The following is a 20185-nucleotide window of genomic DNA, read 5'->3' as shown; positions in this document are numbered from 1 at the left end:
CTGCAGCTTTTTCTCCTGTCTGTCCATTATGGTCAGCTAGCTACCATTGCCTCTTTCCCCTCTGTTCTCTGTTGTCCATGTGCATGGTCCTCTCCCCTCCCTATTGCTTTCTATGGATTGTTTTGCTGCACTCCCGTCCCGCATGCCCTGTGTGGTGTATTTTGCTGCTGCAAACCCTGATGCCTACCCTGCAGGGTCAGTTTGGTGCACCTCTCCATGTCCCTCCTGTCCTCTGTTATCCAAGTCCATGTCCCTACCCCAATTCCTCCTGCCTTCCATGATCCAATGTACCATACTTGCGAACATTTTGAACTTGGTAAGAGGGAGATTTAGAAAAAAAATGGGGTATTGATTTTCCCCTTTGAGTTACATTGAAAAAGAGGAGATTGTAGACAGGAGACAGATCAAATAAAGCCCATTTGAGCTTAAAAACATTGGACGTTTCCTGGCTGAATCGGGTCTGTTGGCATGTATGGTTGTACTACCACTGTCTCTTCCTTCTACCCACAATGGTCTATTATATTGCCACAGCCTCTCTTGCCAGTCCGATATTGTTGGTTTGTTGACCCTGCCCCCCTTTCCACTGCCCTCCATAGTCTGTTGTGCTGCCAAGGCCCTTCCTGCCTGCCCAGTGTGGTCAAATTGTTGCCTCTGCACCCTCCTACCTGCCTTCAATTTTCAGAGTCCATTCCCCTGGCCTCTGCCTCTTAACAGTATCCTAATGAACAACTAGATTGCTAACATTCTAGATTTATTACAAAAGTGTGGAACGCCTGATGTCATCTTGATGTAATCAAAACTGTAATACCTAGAACATTTCCGTTAGAAATTACATATATGAGAGGGTCTTATTTGCATCAAAATTATGGTTAGTGCTCTAAAAAACTAAAATGAGGACATATTTTCTGAGTTTTCAAATAGCGACAAAGCAATTTTAAATTATTTGTTATCTTTATGTTTTTTTATCCAGTTGACCACTTGATTAAATGTTGCACTTAGGGGAGAGCATGTGGTGTTACTTCCAGAGCTGCAGACTTTGCAACTGGGGAACCAGGTTGGAGTTTCTGCTTCAGCTCGACATTCTGTGATTCTGGTCAAATCACTTAATCTCCCCATGTCTACAACCAAAATGAATTTGTTCTTGTGTGATGTAACCAATGCTCATGTAAAGCACTCCAATCCCTGACAAGTCTGCACTATATTAAACTGCAAAAACACAAAAAATAAGTGTTTTGCACACTGCTGTCATTGGGCTATACTTGGGCTACATCTGGGTGATATTTGGGCACTTTTATCCCTGGTGGCCATCTTGGGAGATTTATTTGTTATGAAGTTTCCTAATTTCCTCATTTACTGCAGTCTCCTCAGTAGGAAATGCTTTCAGTTTTTTACTTTGATTCCATCAAGAAGGTATTCAGATGTGTCACACATTTGCCATAAATACTGAATGTTAGCACTCTAGTTGCTCATTAGATCACTGTAGTAAAGCTACTGCTCACCATGGAAGTCTGCTGCTGGTATTAAAAGGGCATGTTTCAGTCTGCATATCAGATTTTTTTAATGAAATAGAAGAGGATTTGAGAAGTCACTCAAAATGTGCCCTAATTTTTCTTTCTTCAGCACTAATCATAATTTAAATGGCAAAATGAACCCCCTCATTGTGTTCCTTTTAAATTAAATGTTTTAAGTGTTACCAGTTTATTCCAATCAAGATGGCTTCAGGTGTGCCATACTTTTGTCATAAGTAAGACAGTAAGCGCTCTAGTTGTTCTTAAGAACACTCTGGGACATTCTGTCATTGGGCTATACTTGTGCTACATCTGGGTGATTTTTGGGCTACATTTGGGCTCTTTTGTCTCTGGTGGCCATCTTGGAAGATTTATTTGTTATGAAGTTTCCTAATTTCCTCATTTACTGCAGTCTCCTCATTAGGAAATACTTTCAGTTTTTTACTTTGGATCCATCAAGAAGGCATTCAGATGTGTCACACATTTGCCATACATTCTGAATGTTAGCACTCTAGTTGCTCATTAGATTACTGTAGTAAAGCTACTGCTCTCCAGGGAAGTCTGCTGCTGGTATGCAAAGTGCATGTTTCAGTCTGCTTGTCAGACTTTTTTTTATGAAATAGAAGAGGATTTGAGAAGTCAAAATGTGCCCTAATTTTTCTTTCTGCAGCACTAATCATAATTTCTATGGCAAAATGAACCCCCTCATTTTGTTCCTTTATGAATTACATGTTTTAAGAGTTACCACTTTATTCCAATCAAGATGGCTTCAGGTGTGCCATACTTTTGTCATAAGTAAGACTGGTAGCGCTCTAGTTGTTCGTTAGAAGACTCTGGGATATTCTGTAATTGGGCTATACTTGGGCTACATCTGGGTGATATTTGTGCTACATTTGGGCTCTTTTGTCTCTGGTGGCCATTTTGGGAGACTTATTTGTTATGAAGTTTCATAATTTCCTCATTTACTACAGTCTCCTCAGTAGGATATACTTACAGTTTTTTACTTTGATTACATCAAGAAGGCATTCAGATGTGTCACACATTTGCCATAAATTCAGAATGTTAGCCCTCTAGTTGCTCATTAGATCACTGTAGTAAAGCTACTGCTCACTAGGGAAGTCTGCTGCTGGTATTGAAAGTGCATGTTTCAGTCTGCATGTCAGACGTTTTTAATGAAATAGAAGAGGATTTGAGAAGTCACTCAAAATGTGCCCTAATTTCTCTTCCTGCAGAACTAATCATACTTTCTATGGCAAAATGAACCCCCTCATTTTGTTCCTTTTTAAATTAAATGTTTTAAGAGTTACCACTTTATTCCAATCAAGATGGCTTCATGTGTGCAATACGTTTGTCATAAGTAGGACGTTTAGCGCTCTAGTTGTTGTTTAGAACACTCTGGGAAGCTGCAGTAGAACACACAGGAATCAACTGACAGTCTCTGCCCTTGTTTGATGTACATGTTTTACTGAGAATGTCAGACTTCATTCTCACATGACTGAGAAAGAAAATGTGAATTTACAGAAAATATGCTCTCAGTTTAGTTTATAGATCACCTTCCAAACCTCTGTGGGAAAAGCATGAGAAAATAGTTTTCTCTCAAACATAATTCATGATATCACAGCAGAAGGCTTTGTCACATGGTAAAATCAACTTAGAACACACCACAATTCCTAAAATGAGTATGGTACCATCAACAAATGATTTATAATGTAAATAAAGTCTTAAAAACTTCTATTAACTGCAATGCTTTTTAATGAGGTGCTATCATGTATATTGGTCCCTAGAAGGCTGCCAACATTTTTTGGATGAAGTACTGACTCTAATTTTCTCAGGAACTACTGAACGGATTTACACCATTTAAGCAAAAGGCACAAGTCTAAACTGAGGACTACCTCTTTGCCAAATGTGGTGTAATTCCGTTCAGCAGTTCGGGCTGTAGCTGCGTCAACAGGTCCTATTGGAAAATGCATGGGGAAAATGAGTTTTGGGACCCCCCTTTTTTCTCAGCCGCTGCTTGACGAATCACCATGAAATTTTCAGGATAGGAGCAAACCGGAGCTGGCCAAAAGTTTGGAAAATTTTGCGAAGATTCGTCAATCAGCGCCAACGTTATTCCAAATAGAATGTTGTGGATTTCCTATGGAAAATAGGTCCTAACTATAACTACCTACTGGCGACTGCCAATAGGTAATATATATATATATATTCACTGAAAAAACCATAGGTTTCAGGGGTGTTATAGTTAGCTGGACTTTTCACTTGTACAAAACCATTGAAATTCCCCCGTTATAGTTAGTTCAGCTAACTATAACTCGGGCGCCCACAATGCACTGCTGATGACGTCACATATTACATCACTCATGACATAGTCAGTGACATCACTCATGACATCACTGATGACATCTCAAATGACATCACTGATGACATCACTGATGACATCATCCAGTGAATGTGTGTTTTTCTGAAAATTAAATATGTTTTATATATGTATATCTCAAGGTCGATGGAAGAATAAATAGGTATATAAGTGTCTAAATGGATGATTTGTTTTTGAAAAATTGATTGTGTAACTGACTGATTAAGTGTATCATAGTGAATACATGGCTTAGTGAGTAATGTTTAAATATGTAAATATCTGTATCAGTCTCTCACTTTGTGTATAAGTGGCTGCATGGGTTGGTGAGTAGCTACATGGGTGTCTATATAGGTTATTAGTTGGTTTTTTGAGTATCAGTCTGAGTGTCTGCATGGTTCGGTGGGGGGTATTACGTAGTGCATAGGTGCATGAATGAGTGACTCACTGTTTGTATGTGTTGAACACAGCATGTGTGCAGGACTGTATGGGTGGATGAGTGTGTGTATGGGTGTGTTAGTGAGTGAATGACTGTCTCAGTAGTGTCTTTATGAGTAACTACATATGTTTTAAACTAGTATATGTGACTATTGGTGTATATATGTGAGTATATGTGAGAGTGAGAGATTGAAAGAGTTCCTGTATGAATAAGTATGTGTTTCTATAAGTGATTGTTTAAAAGACTAAGTATGTGTAAGTTTCCGTAGAAGTAAGTATGGTGGTGTGTGTATAACTGTATATGCAAGTAAATGTATGTTTGATTCTTTATTAGCATGAGTGACTATGTGTGTGAGTAACTCTATGGATGAGTGGCATTGTGTAACAGGATGTATAGGTGTATGAGTACATATGATGAGTGAGTACATGTATGAGTGACTGTATAGGACTGTTGGTGAATGAGTGGATGTGTATGTGGATCTTAGAATTACTGAAGAGGTTGTTGTAACTGGTATTGGTATGTCCATTGTTTTGAAAATTTTAGTCTCTATTTTTGAATGTGTGTATCAAAGGTTATATTAGGGTGAGAGGAGGTCTGCCACTCTATCACAAGGATGATGTCATCAGTGATGTCATCAGTGATGTCATTTGAGATGTCATCAGTGATGTCATGAGTGATGTCACTGACTATGTCATGAGTGATGTAATATGTGACGTCATCAGCAGTGCATTGTGGGCGCCCGAGTTATAGTTAGCTGAACTAACTATAACGGGGGAATTTCAATGGTTTTGTACAAGTGAAAAGTCCAGCTAACTATAACACCCCTGAAACCTATGGTTTTTTCAGTGAATTTCTGAGGTTTTTTAAATGCTAATTCCTAACTATAACGTGCCTGAAACCTATGGTTTTTTCTGTGAATTTCAAAGGTTTTTTAAATGCTAATTTCTAACTATGCCTACAGAGATAGGACATGTGAAGAAAGAAGAAAAATGCACAGAAAGAAACAAAAGAAGTGCAGAAAGAAGCAACAGAAGTCCTCAAATACGAAGATAAGTGCAGGAAGAAGGATAACGTGCAGAAAGAACAAAAAGAAGAGCAGAAAGAAGCCTTGTTGCAAAATCATCCTGTACCCTCAACTTTTTCAGACGGATACTGGTGGTAACTGAGCCTGACTAACCAGTCCTAGAGCCAGTGCTATGTTAAAAGACACTTAGAATACAGTGAAAACACCTACATACACTAGGGAACATTATGCGTTGGGGTCCCCCTGTGATTAGCATGACCTCCTCTGTAAGCCCCTAGTATATAAGAGGGCATGGGGATTAAAACTACCTCTTAAAACAGGCCACAGGGCGTTTTTGCACACGTTAACTCAGGCCCCGTCCCCTCCCTTCACCACTGTGTAAACACGCCCTGTGTCCGTTTTTAGTTGGGAGATTAAGTTCATTTGAATCCTGAGGGTCCCTGGGGTCCAACTAGCCCACTAGGTACCTCCAGTAAGTGCCACAGAGCTGCGTTGCAGAGAGGTGTAAAAAGTGGCACGGCCTGGACCACCTCTCTGCAATGCAGCTCAGTGGCGCTTACTGGAAGCACTTGGTGGGCTAGTTAGCCCCCAGGGGCCCTCAGTATTGAAGGGAAATTATATCCCCAATTTAAAACGTGCCATAGTGCGTGTTTGCACATGTCACCTCAGGCCCCGTCCCCTCCCTTCACCACTGTGTAAACGCGCCCTGTGGCTGTTCTAAGTTGAGAGATTAAGTCCCCTTGAATCCTAAGGGTCCCTAGGGTCAAACTATACCACTAGGTACCTCCAGTAAGCGCCACAGAGCCTATGTTATAAAGCACAGCGCTATGCCATACATATTACAATCTGGGATCCATATCTTTCTCACAGTGCATATGCAACCTTACACTCCCCAGCACATATTTTATATTACAACTTTAGAGACTAGTTAGGTTACACAACACTGCCCTGTGCATATTACACTCCAAGGCGCATATCGCATAGCACGCGCTAGTGCCTGTGCTATCTCGCGCACTCCAATGAATCTGTCATTGCGCACAATGTATTGCATATTATATTTCACGCCTGGTTCATCTTATATCACACTTTTTGGTGCATAGTTTATACCATACACTATATCTAGTTTTCATTTTCAATCGTGCTCTCAGGACTATGTTCTATATAACACTGTGTTCACCTACCCTTTTCACGGGCATTACATTTTGCGATAGGGGGTGGAGGGTCAGGGGGTGTTTCTGCCAAGTGAGCCCGGAGTCACAGTCACAAACGTCCTCTTCTTCCTGAATAAAAGTGAGATTATGCTGCATACTTGTTCATATTTTAAGTAGTTCGCACAGACACAATGTTTTAAAAACAATAAAGTTCCTAATACCCGCCTTCTCTGAACAGTTAGCTTGCTGCCCCATCCCCTTCCTCCCTATCCTCTGTTGTGTGAATCCATGGACTAGCCTCCTCCCTCCTGCCATGCATGGTCTGATGTGCTGCCACTGCCCTCAGTATGATGCACCAGTCCACTCCTCCTGCCCTCCATTGCCCAATTCTATGCCCCATCATTGACCTCCTGCTTAAACTCTGTGCTTAGCTTGCTGCCCCTATTCTCCTTCCCCCTGCCCTCCGATGTCTTTGTGCATGCCCCTGCTCCATCCTTTTTGCCCACCATGTCCCATGGACCTGCCACTCCTATCTACTCTGAGTGTTCTGTTGAGCTGCCACTCCCCTCCCACCTGCCTAGCATTGTCAGATGACTGTAACCTGTCCCTGTCACCTCCACCCTGCCTGTCCACATGCCATGCCCCTATCCTCTTCCTCCTGTCCTACATGGTCCATTGTACTGCCACATCCTTCTGCCCTCCCTGGTCTGTTGTGCTGCAGCTGCTCCTCCTGCCTGCCCCGTGTGGTCTGTTGTGAGGTCCCTTCCCCTGAACTTTCTTGTCTGTGCACAGGTCCTGACCCTCCCTTCTATCCTCCATCGTCCTTTGTGCATGCCCCTCCACCCTCTTTCTTGCCCATCATAGCCATTGTGCTGCCACTAACCCTCCCACTTGCCATGCATGGTCTTCTGTGCTGCCATGGCCCCTCCCACCTTCCCTGTGTGGTCAGTTAGCTGCCCCTGACCCCCTCCCACCTTCCCTCCATGGTCTGTGTGTATGCCATCACAGTCTCACTGTTGCTCTTCATGGTGTGTCTTGCTTCTAGTGCCCATCCTGCCTGACCTCCATGGCTATCTTGCTGCTCCTGCCCTGCCCCCTTGCCCCCAGCCCTACTCCCTCCCTCCTGGCTTGTCTGTTCCATTGTAATGCCCCTGATCCGTCCCTCCTGCCCTTTATGGTCTGTTATGCTGCAGCTTTCTCTCCTGTCTGTCCATTATGGTCAGCTAGCTACCATTGCCTCTTGCCCCTCTGTTCTCTGTTGTCCATGTGCATAGTCCTGTCCCCTCCCTCTTGCTTTCTATGGATTGTTGTGCTGCACTCCCGTGTGGTGTATTGTGCTGCTGCAAACCCTGATGCCTGCCCTGCAGGGTCAGTTTGGTGCACCTCTCCATGTCCCTCCTGTCCTCTGTTATCCAAGTCCATGTCCCTATCCCATTTCCTTCCATGATCCAATGTACCATACTTGCGAACATTTTGAACTTGGTAAGAGGGAGATTTTGAAAAAAAACTGGGGTATTGATTTTCCCCTTTGAGTTACATTGAAAAAGAGGATATTGTAGACAGGAGACAGATCAAATAAAGCCCATTTGAGCTTAAAAACATTGGACGTTTCCTGGCTGAATCGGGTCTGTTGGCATGTATGGTTGTACTACCATTGCCTCTTCCTTCTGCCCACAATGGTCTATTACATTGCCACAGGCTTGAAGGAGAGTAGATTTTGTATCACAGGAGGCCCCTGGCCCGTTCTGTCCACACCTGAAGTATGAGACCCTTGTCCTTGCCCTGCCAGCTGCATTTGTAGGCCGTATTAAATTGACCAGCGGGTCCTGTGTTGCTATATAATTATCCTGAGACATCCTTACCACTCAGCCAGTATAAAACCCCTGTGTAGGCCCTTCTGTTCAATATGTAGGCCTCTTTGTTAAATTGACCATAGCTCTGCAATTTTAGTGTATAGCAGTCTGAAGGCAGGTCTGCGAGGCCTTCTGCTCCAAACCAGTAGCCCCCACCCTACCCGAGTGCTCCGTGCTCGGTATCAAAGTTCAACATCCCCCTGAAGCTGTCGACATACAGTAGGCTGCATCCTGGACTGGTACTTGCTTCCTGGGCAGGTTTCCCGCTTTTAAGGAAGTGGCAACCGCAGAGCGTCAGGTTAGGAGAACTGAGGAGATTTTATACATGAATATATTGAATTCCCGTACAATACCCATTATTTTCTGCTTGCTCTATGGAACTTACGATAAGCGATTGGCCTGAGAGACTGACCTTTTCACCCAGTCCATTGTCAGCATTAAGTGGGTAAATGACGAAATGTCTGGTAAAATCTGCAGACGAAGCTTTTGGGTAGCATACGTAGGTAGATGTAGCGTGCAAAGGAGCCCACAAAATGATATAAAAAGGGAGCACCCACAGATATCGACGGACTACCTCGCCGTCTGTATGTAGGTTAACAGGCAGTGCAGGTTTTCCCCAAGAGCTGGGAGCTCTTGTCTTCCTTTGCTTAAAATGTCTTGCTCTGCTTTGCTTGAAGTATCTTATTCTATTTTACCTATATGAAATGTCATGTTATGTTTAACCATTGTTCTCTTTACTTTAGCATTTAAAAGATTTTGTATTGTAATTGCAGGAATGCTTGCTCTAAGAGTAAACGTGAGTGTTCCTAGGTAACATTTTCCTTGGTGTAACTTGTTTCTCATGATGCATTTATAGATGTGTTTTCTCTCTCTCTCTGTCAGTACATTAATTGAGATACAGAGAATATCATGACAGCTGTATGATTATCTGGATTCTGTATTTTGTACTTTATGTCTCTATTCTGCGGTTTCTTTGAAGTTGCATCTTCTCATTAAACTGCCATTGTATTCTGCCTCCAATTCCATGTCTCATATGTCTGTTTTCTTCATTTTTGGAGCAAGCGTTCCTAGGCACCCCGGCTCAAATTAAGGTGCCCCTTTTGTCCCTGACTCACTCTCCTGCTCAGTTCTGTGGTGGCTCCCGGGGATCTGGGGACCGCCCCTAGCTTCCTTGACCCGTAATAGATCTTGCCTCCAACAGCCTCTCTTGCAAGTCCTGTATTGTTGGTTTGTTGCCCCTGCCCCCCTTTCCACTGCCCTCCATAGTCTGTTGTGCTTCCACGGCCCTTCCTGCCTGCTCAGTGTGGTTAAATTGTTGCCTTTGCACCCTCCTACCTGCCTTCAATTTTCAGAGTCCGTGCCCCTGGCCTCTGCCTCTCAACAGTATCCTAATGAACAACTAGATTGCTAACATTCTATATTTATCACAAAAGTGTGGAACGCCTGACATCATCTTGATGTAATCAAAACTGTAATACCTAGAGCATTTCCTTTAGAAATTACATATATGAGAGGGTCTTATTGGCATCAAAATTATGGTTAGTGCTCTAAAAGGCTAAAATAAGGACATATTTTCTGAGTTTTCAAATAGCGACAAAGCACTTTTAAATTATTTGTTATCTTTATGTTTTTTTATCCAGTTGACCACTTGATTAAATGTTGCACTTAGGGGAGATGATGTGGTGTTACTTCCAGAACTGCAGACTTTGCAACTGGGGAACCAGGTTGAAGTTTCTGCTTCAGCTCGACATTCTGTGATTCTGGTCAAATCACTTAGTTTCCCCATGTCTACAACCAAAATGAATGTGTTCTTGTGTGATGTAACCAATGCTCATGTAAAGCACTCCAATACCTGACAAGTCTGCACTATATAACACTGCAAAAACACAAAATAATAAGTGTTTTGCACACTTCTGTCATTGGGCTATATTTGGGCTACATCTGGGTGATTTTGGGCTACATTTGGGCTCTTTTGTCTCCGGTGGCCATCTTGGGAGATTTATTTGTTATGAAGTTTCCTAATTTCCTCATGTACTGCAGTCTCCTCAGTAGGAAATGCTTTCAGTTTTTTACTTTGATTCCATCATGAAGGTATTCAGATATGTCACACATTTGCCATAAATTCTGAATGTTAGCACTCTAGTTGCTCATTAGATCATTGTAGTAAAACTACTGCACCATGGAAGTCTGCTCCTGGTATTAAAAGTGCATGTTTCAGTCTGCATGTCAGAATTTTTTTAATGAAATAGAAGAGGATTTGAGAAGTCACTCAAAATGTGCCCTCATTTTCTTTCTTCAGCTTTAATCATAATTTCTATGGCAAAATGAACCTCCTCATTGTGTTCCTTTTTAAATTAAATGTTTTAAGTGTTACCAGTTTATTCCAATCAAGATGGCTTCAGGTGTGCCATACTTTTGTCATAATGAAGACAGTAAGCGCTCTAGTTGTTTTTAAGAACATTCTGGGACATTCTGTCATTGGGCTATACTTGGGCTACATCTGGGTGATATTTGGGCTACATTTGGGCTCTTTTGTCTCTGGTGGCCATCTTGGGAGACTTATTTGTTATGAAGTTTCCTAATTTCCTCATTTACTGCAGTCTCCTCAGTAGGAAATACTTTCAGTTTTTTACTTTGATTCCATCAAGAAGGCATTCAGATGTGTCACACATTTCCCATAAATTCAGAATGTTAGCATTCTTTTTGCTCATTAGATCACTGTAGTAAAGCTACTGCTCACCAGGGAAAACTGCTGCTGGTATTGAAAGTGCATGTTTCAGTCTGCATGTCAGAATTTTTTAATGAAATAGAAGAGGATTTGAGAAGTCACTCAAAATGTGCCCTATTTTTTCTTTCTGCAGCACTAATCATACTTTTTATTGAAAAATGAACCCCCTCATTTTGTTCCTTTTTAAATTAAATGTTTTAAGAGTTACCACTTTAATCCAAGCAAGATGGCTTCAGGTGTGCCATACGTTTATCATAAGTAGGACTGTTAGCGCTCTAGTAGTTCTTTGGAACACTCTGGGAAGCTGCAGTAGAACACAAAGGAATCAACTGACAGTCTCTGCCCTTGTTGGATGTACATGTTTTACTGAGAATGTCAGACTTCATTCTCACATGACTGAGAAAGATAATGTGAATTTACAGAAAATAAGCTCTCAGTTTAGCCTATAGATCACCTTCCAAACCTCTGTGGTAAAAGCATGAGAAAATATTTTTCTCTCAATCATGATATCCCAGCAGAAGGCTTTTTCACATGGTGAAATCACCTTAGAACATACCACAATTCCTAAAATGAGTATGGTACCATCAACAAATGATTTATAATGTAACTAAAGTCTTAAAACCTTCTATTAACTGCAATGCTTTTTAATGAGGTGCTATCATTTATATTGGTCCCAAGATGGCTGCCAACACTTCTTGGATGAAGTGCTGACAGCCAATCAGATCTCAGGATGAGATGTGTGGTTAGGCTCCGCCCACATATATATATGCTTTTAAATGCTATTTTCTCAGGATCTACTGAACAGATTTACACCAAACCTACAAAAGGCACTTCCTTGACCTAGGGACTACCTCTCTGCCAAATTTCTAGTAATTCTGTTCAGCCGTTCGGGCTGTAGCTCTGTCTAAAGGTCCTATGGAAAAATGCATGGGAAAAACGCGTTTTGGGACCCCCCTTTTATCTCAGCCCCCGCTTGACGAATCCCCCCGAGACTTTCAGGGTAGGAGCGGAGCGTAGCGCCCCACCTATTTTGAGAAATTCGCGAGGATTCATCGACCGGCGCCAAAGTTATTCAAAATAGAATGTTGCGGATTTCCTATGGAAACGTGGTCCTAACTATAACTATCTACTGGCGACCGCCAGTAGATAATATATATATATATATATATATATTCACTGAAAAAACCATAGATTTTACACACGTTATAGTTAGCTGGACATGTCACTCGTACAAAACCATTGAAATTCCACCGTTATAGTTAGTTCAGCTAACTATAACTCACGCGCCCGCAATCCACTGCTGATGACGTCACATATTACATCACTCATGACATGGTCAGTGACATCACTCATGACATCACTGATGACATCTCAAATGACATCACTGATGACATCACTGATGACATCATCCATTGAGTATGTGTTTTTGAACAGTTTTAATATGTTTAATATATATAGGGAAAGGCCTGTTGAAGAATAAGTGGGTGTACAAGTGTGTAAATGGATGATTTTCTGTGGTGCGTAACTGACTCTATAAGTGAGTCATTAAATGTATCTTACTGCAGACTAGTGACTAAACTGTGTAAATGTCTGTATGTGTCTGTATGTTGGTGTATAATTGGCTGCATGGTTTTGTGAATAGCTATATGAGTGTCTATATGAGTTATTGATTGCTTGTCTGAGTATCTGTATGGGTTCCTGAGTGTTTGTGTGGGTAGGGTGTGTGTTACTCTGTGACTAGATGTGTGAGTGGGTGATTCAGTGGGTGCATGGTTTTAAGAGTGCATCTGTGATGAACTGTATGGTTGAGTGAGTGTATGTATGGGTGTATTAGGGATTGAATGTATATCTCAGAGGTACATTTGTGACTAACGACATATGTGAAAGGCAGTATATATGCGTGTAAGAGTATATAAGTGGGTAGATGTGAGAGTGTGTGATTGTCAGAGTGACTGTATGGATGAGTGTGTGCTTGTATCAATGATTCTATAAGAGCGTAAGAATGTGGTACTATTTTTATGAGTAAGTGAACTTGAGTGTGTATAACCGCATAGGTGAGTAAATGGGAGTGTGATTATTTGCATGACTGACTAGGTGTGAGAGTACCTCAATGGATGATTGGTGGTTTGTGAGTGTCTTTATAGGTGTATAAATGCATATGATAGTCTTGTATGGAGTGACTGTAAGTATGAGTGACTATACAGGTGAATGAGTGGAGGTGTATGTAGACCTAAGAGTTAATAAGTGGGTATGTCGTTATTGGTATTGGAGTATGTATGGTTTTGAGAATGGAACTCTGAAATTTTAAGTCGGTGTATCAAAGGTTATATTAGGGTGTGAGAAGATGTGGTAACTTATCACATGGATGATGTCATCAGTGATGTCATCAGTGATGTCATTTGAGATGTCATCAGTGATGTCATGAGTGATGTCACTGACCATGTCATGAGTGATGTAATATGTGACGTCATCAGCAGTGGATTGAGGGCGCGCGAGTTATAGTTAGCTGAACTAACTATAACGGTGGAATTTCAATGGTTTTGTAAGAGTGAAATGTCCAGCTAACTATAACGTGTGTGAAACCTATGGTTTTTGGAGTGAATTTGCAAGGTTTTTTAAATGCTAATTCCTAACTATAACGTTTGTGAAACCTATGGTTTTTTCAGTGAATTTCAAAGGTTTTTTTAATGCTAATTTATGTATTTTTTATTATATTTTTTATAAATTTCTTTTACAAAAAGTTACCTATGTATATAGTTATAGATTACCTCTATCCTTTAATTTGGAATGGCTCAGCTTTTTTGAATTTTTTTTTGATACAGTTGAACAGCATAGTTAATATCTTCTAATAAATTATAAACACTTTAATTCTTTCTTTTTTTGTTTTTAAAGGGTTTTTACCGTGCGCGATCGGTGCGCGCACGGTAATTGCTACATCATCGTACGCACTCGTTGCTGTGTGCGTACGTACGTTCTCTACGTACGCATGCGTATGTCGTGCTTACTCCGTGTGCTACGTTCGCGCATGCTTGCGTGATTCGTACGCGCTCGGTGCGCGCACTACGTATGCATGCGTACGATCTTTGTTTGCGCATGCGTACGCTCTCCACGTACGCATGTGTACGTCGTGTGTACTCCGCGCTCTACGTTCACGCATGCGCACGTGTTTCGTATGTGCTCGGTGCGCGCACTACGTACGCATGCGTAAGTTCTTTGTGTGCGCATGCGTACGTTCTTTACGTACGCATGCGTACGTCATGCGTGCTCCGCACGCTTCGTTTGCGCATGCGCATACTACGCATGCTAAGTTCGAGCATGCGCGGAACGTTCGCGCATGCGTGCGTGCTACGCGCGCTTAGTTCGCGCATGTGCAGTACGTTTGCGCATGCGCGCGTGCTCCACGCCTGCGCCATGCGCGCACGGAGCGCGCACGGTAAGTCATGTGATTAAGAAAGAACACTTTTCATTGGTTCATAGTACTTTCACTTCCAGATTCTTCCAACACCACACCCAGGCAAGTCTTCTAGTAGTGATCAGGAGACTCTTGTGCCACAGAGGCAGAGAAAGCACAAAGACTCTTTCATATGGCAGTTTTTCCCTTTTCCAGAGGGGCAGAAGAAGGTAAATGCTCCCAAAGTCACCTGCATTATTTGTAAGCGGACCTTATCACGTGGAAATGCTAATAAGAAATACTCTTTTAGTATTAACACGATGTTAAGGCACTTTGAAGGAGTACATCCTGTGTCTTTTGCTCGAGCTGGTAGTGAAAACTCTCCAGCAGCTCAGCCGAGCACATCCGCAGCAGCTCAGCCGAGCACATCATTGGCAGCTCAGCCGAGCACTTCATCTGCGGTGGCGCCTTCACCTACTTCTTTACCTCTGGAAATACGCCCTGCTTTTCGGAGGCTGTATACACGGTGCATTGACTGTCATGCTCTTATTTCTCTTGGTGAAACCAGTATTGATCTCATTGAGAGGAAGATAGAGCAGCACTCATGCCCCAGGCCATAGTTTTTTTCATTTTTTCGTTTTTCTATTCCTCTGTCCCTACATTAACACAAGGGCTCTTTTTAGAGCCACCTAAAATCTAAAAACAAAAACTTTTTTTTTTAAACTATTTTTCGATGTTTAAAAAAAAAATAATAATTAATCGTTTTTTTAACGCTTTGTGATCCTTCAGGGACTCCCTGACAAAGACTAGGAATGAGAAAAGCAGAGTGAGGAGAGGTGAAGAAAAGGGAGCATGAAAGGGAAGGTGTGAGAAATACAGATATTTAAAATTTACCTGACCAACAAAATAACTTAATTAGAAATGAATGGTTTTTTTTAATTGCAAGTAAAATGGATTACATTTCCTAAATTTTCTGTCAAGATCTGAAAAAAAGAAAAAAAGTATTAATATTCAACAATACATTTTCTTAAACAGTACATGTTTTTTCATATTTAACAAAGCAATTTTTTCCCTTTTTTTGCTGTTTTCAGAATGTATTGAATTTCACTGAAAATAGTGATATCAATTGTTTTCATCATTTAACAGTGGGCAAAAAAAAAAACAATCTGAAAGATTGTTTAAAAAAAGCCCTGAATCTCTTCTCACTAAAACAGACCTTGATAGAAATGTCACAAATATATTAAAAATACCTTCTAAGAACAATAACTATTTGCAATAAATAACGTCTGTAAATCTTGCTGCTTAAGCACGTACACCAAAATAATATCTGTCAAACAAGTCCACAATTGTTACCTTTACCTTTCCATGAGGCCAAATGGTAATTTTGAAATCCATTTTAACGGAAATATCCAATGTTAATCCTATACAATTGAAATAATGGTTTCTTCAGATGCTGGAATTTGTATCTAAAATTTTGGTTTTAGAAAAATTAAATAGCAATTTGGTGAATCATAAGGCAAACGTTGCTTGAAAATCAATTGAGAATCATTACCCAGTGTCCATCCTTTTTCACATTTAAGATAAACTGTGTAATGACCAGAAGTTATAGAAGGTCCATCATGAAAAATTATTGCAACTGCAACAAAAGTTTTACCTGGTATTGATAATTGATTTCCTACAAACTTCTTTAGTAAAGTTTCCAATTTAGTTCCATCTGCTCTACAACGTTGCATCATTAAAATTACATACTGTCCATATTTATTTAAAAATAACGTTGATAACATGTCTGATTTACATTGAGAACATTCCATGTTGTGATTAGCATCTTTAACTAATTTACTAAAAGTCACTGATTTACTCTCTGGTAATGTTAAATATATGAACCTTTCAGAATCAACATTACTGCTGCATGTGTTCATACAGTTTTCACAACAATGTTCCCATTTATATGAGACACCAAATATATTTTCTATTTCTACCCCTTCATCTTCCAGTACCATAAGCATATACATTAAAAATTCCTGTGCATCTTGCTGGACATCTTGTGTAAACTGTGTACATCCAGAACATACATCTAAAAGATTTCTAACATCAGAAGCACTATCTATTTTAGTTTTATCATTACTCAGCTTCTCATAAAGGAGACTCAGCAGAGAACAGAATCTTTTTCCATGATTTAGTATTATCTGCTCTTGCAGCAAAATTTCAAGATAAAAAACAACATTCAGCACTACATTTGCGTAGCAGTTGACACCAGAGCCATTTTCAAAATGACAACCAACAACCTCTTCAACACTGTCCTTTTTCTTTTTGCTTGCAGTCACACCACTCTCTTTTTGTTTTCTCTTCTGTACATCCTCATTACAGATATTCTCAAATCTCCTTTTCCGACAAACAACACGTTTTTCAAACACAGGATACTGACCTAAATGAGGAGCATAGCTTCTTCTTAATATATTATACTCCTTTACACAGTTTGCATCAGCACTAACTTTTGAGTCATCAAAGTCTATCATGAATAAACCAGATATTTTTTTCACACGTGACAAAGCAACATATGCCATACCTTCTTTAAACACACTAGATCCAATGTTTACAAAAGCACTATCTACAGTTAATCCTTGAGATTTGTGAATAGTTACAGCATATGCTAGAGAAAACGGAAACTGCTTCCTACGTACATATAAGTCTTTCACAAGCAAGAAACGAACTGAACAACGACAAATGTCTTTAACCTCTTCAATCTGATCAAATTTTATTTTTTAAAATTCAATTCCATCTTTTTTCTGGTACTTTACAAAACCCACAACTTTACCCATAGCTCCGTTCACTAAACCTTTTTTTACATCCAAATTACGTCTTAAAATTACTCGACAGTTCATACATACATAAAGATTCTTTTCCAATCCAGCTGTTTTCGATATGTTTTTCTCTAGAGAATCCAATTTAGTTGTCAATTTGCTTGTCAATATAATAGTTGTTCCTTCATGCTGTATTTTATCCACAGCTTCCAGTTTTACAATGTCTTCATTTTCCAATTTCAAAAGTTCTTGATTGAATATAGAGCATTCATGTAGTGTTGGCATTAAGCAGATTACAGTATTTTTTTCAGCAATTTTCTTGTATATTTTCTCTGGAACTATTTGTTCTTTTGGAAACACATTACATAGCAATCGACTCTGTTAAGCTTTTCTGCCATGTTCTGTGAGTAGTCCAATTCTGATATCTTTGAGAATACTTGCATAATCCTCATCATTGGCTTGCCTCATATTGGTAATGAGTTCTTTATACTCAAAGTATGTCCAAATATTCACATTACCTATACTTCCTAACGACTTTTTCGTGTCTTCATGTGTAAGTGTATGAAATACTGGTTGTCCTTTAACTGGATTGAGCAGCAAAAGATCCCCAAAAACTATAACATGTTTCCCTCCAAATAAGATGTCATAGTCTGTCTTTAGAATTTGCTGCATTCTTAAATGCACAAAGGCAAGCATTAAGTTCGATACCATGCTTACCTCATCAATAATGAGTACTTTCATTTTCTTCAATACTCTTGAAACTTCAAAACATGCTTCTCCTGTTAGCTTGTGGTATTGTATTTTGTTCTCATGCTCTACTGCTAACATTAGCAAACGATGTAAGGTAACTCCTTTTATGTTATACGCTGCTAACCCAGTTGGAGCAGTAACAACACAAGACAAAGTTGAATCCGTTTTGTTCTGTAGGTAGCTTCTAATTACTTGAATTAAGAAAATTTTTCCAGTTCCTGCTTGTCCACTCACATACATTCTGATTGGTTTAAAAGATGTGCATGAGCACTCTTTATTTTCATGTAGTAATCCATGATCAATTTTTTTTCTGACTTCCTCATAAATTTGTTGTTGTTCATCATTCAGTTGTTGTTCCATATTTGGTAAGTCTATTAAATCATCCTGAGCTTGATTCATAGCTGTTTCCACTTCAGTCATGGCTATTCCAGCTTCATTTTCTATGATCGGTTGTCCTAGAGGATCTTGACTGAACGTCCCAGAACTTTGACTGTCTTGAGAACTGTCTCTAGCTACTTCAGCTGCAATTGTTGCTTCTTGTTCAATTTCTTCATTTAACATTTGAACATAAGTTGTGAAAGTACTGCAGTCTATGCTATCTTTGCAAGCATTAAAGGAATCTTCATAGCTCTGAAAATCTCCAAGTAATTCATCCTCTGAACGCCATGGTTTAAACAGCTGTAAAAGTGCCAAGTAGTAAAATTCCTTTTTGTCAGTAGTGTCGCAACTCAGCTTCCGGTGATTAATCAAACTTCCTTTTGTTTGCTTCACCAAACATCCTTCCTCACCAGTGACTTTATATTTTCCATTGTTGATGTCTTCTGTGGCATTCCGTTTAAAAATGTAGTTCTGCAGTACTTCAAAGAGACACATGTTCTCAAGATGATGACTTCTTTGTGGGTAATATGTGTACAACATGTTTGTTCTTAAAATGTCTGTACTTTCTGGTTCGTACTCAGCTAAATATTCAATTTCTCGAATAGATTTCAGTACCCGATTTCGCATTCCTGCAAGGCCTAAACTTACCCAAATTATTCTTCAGGATTTGTACAGACTTGCAGATGATAACCTATCTGAACATTCGTATGATCCAATTTCTCGATGCGATAACATCTTTAAACTGAAACTGTATAGCTTTTTACTGACAGTTTTCTCGTGAGAAATCTCTTCCCACATTTCTTTCAATTCCGTTTTCTCTGATTTAGTGATGTAAGATGTGACATACCGAGCAACAGCAATAGAATTGTCAGCTACATATTGAATATCCATGTTAGCATTCCACATGGATAAAATGACTGGGCTGTAGTCATTTATGTATTTCGACTCTTCTTTTCTTCTTAGGTTGTATGTATTTTTCGGCGATTTCCTTGTAATAGTATGTCGCACAGCTGACATAAAACTGTTTACTCTTCCATTTGAAAGCACAAGTCGTGGAAATCCAAATCGACATTTTGTGTAGAATTCATCTTTACTCTTGTACTTTCGTCGACAGTATTTTCCACACCGATGACTTTGGAAACGTAAAACTTGCTCTTTTAAGTTTTTTTCTTCTGTGCTTTTAGAAATATCACATGTTGCATATTCTTCAATGAAATATAAAACTGCTTCATCTGCATCTGTTCCAAATTTGGGTGCATCCTTGATCCACAACAGCATATGAATATGTGGAGCACCTCTTGCTTGGTACTCTTTTCTCCAAAAGAAATCCACAACTTCTCCAAGAGGTGGATTTTTTTATTGCAGATGAAGGACATCATAGCCTCAAATCTATGATTGAAATATCTGCAAACATTAACCGGATCCAATGAGCACAATTCTCCTGCTGTCTTGTATTGGATGTTTTCAATATTTGAATTTGCCTCTCCAAGAAAATCCAGTAAATCATCCCAAGCGTACTCAGCACAGCTCAGGGTAAGGAACCATGTAGGAGTTCCTAAATTTCGTAACATACACTTCAATTCTCCATGACGTTGGTACCAATATTCATTAGTTCCACGCTGACAAGCCATCAAATTGATCAATTGAGATTCCAAATGATCATCTCGCTGTTGCACTTTGTTCATAAAATCCTTTGCAGTCACATTACGTAGATGTACTCCAGTTTTCAAAATGTGATTTACTGCATAAGATAGTGCAGACAAGTCACTTTCAAATAAAAGATGGAACAAATAAGGAATACTTTGACGA

This window comes from Triturus cristatus, chromosome 5_1 (genome assembly GCF_964204655.1).
Source record: "Triturus cristatus chromosome 5_1, aTriCri1.1, whole genome shotgun sequence".
Taxonomy (NCBI): Eukaryota; Metazoa; Chordata; class Amphibia; order Caudata; family Salamandridae; genus Triturus; species Triturus cristatus.
This window is presented reverse-complemented; position numbering follows the sequence as displayed.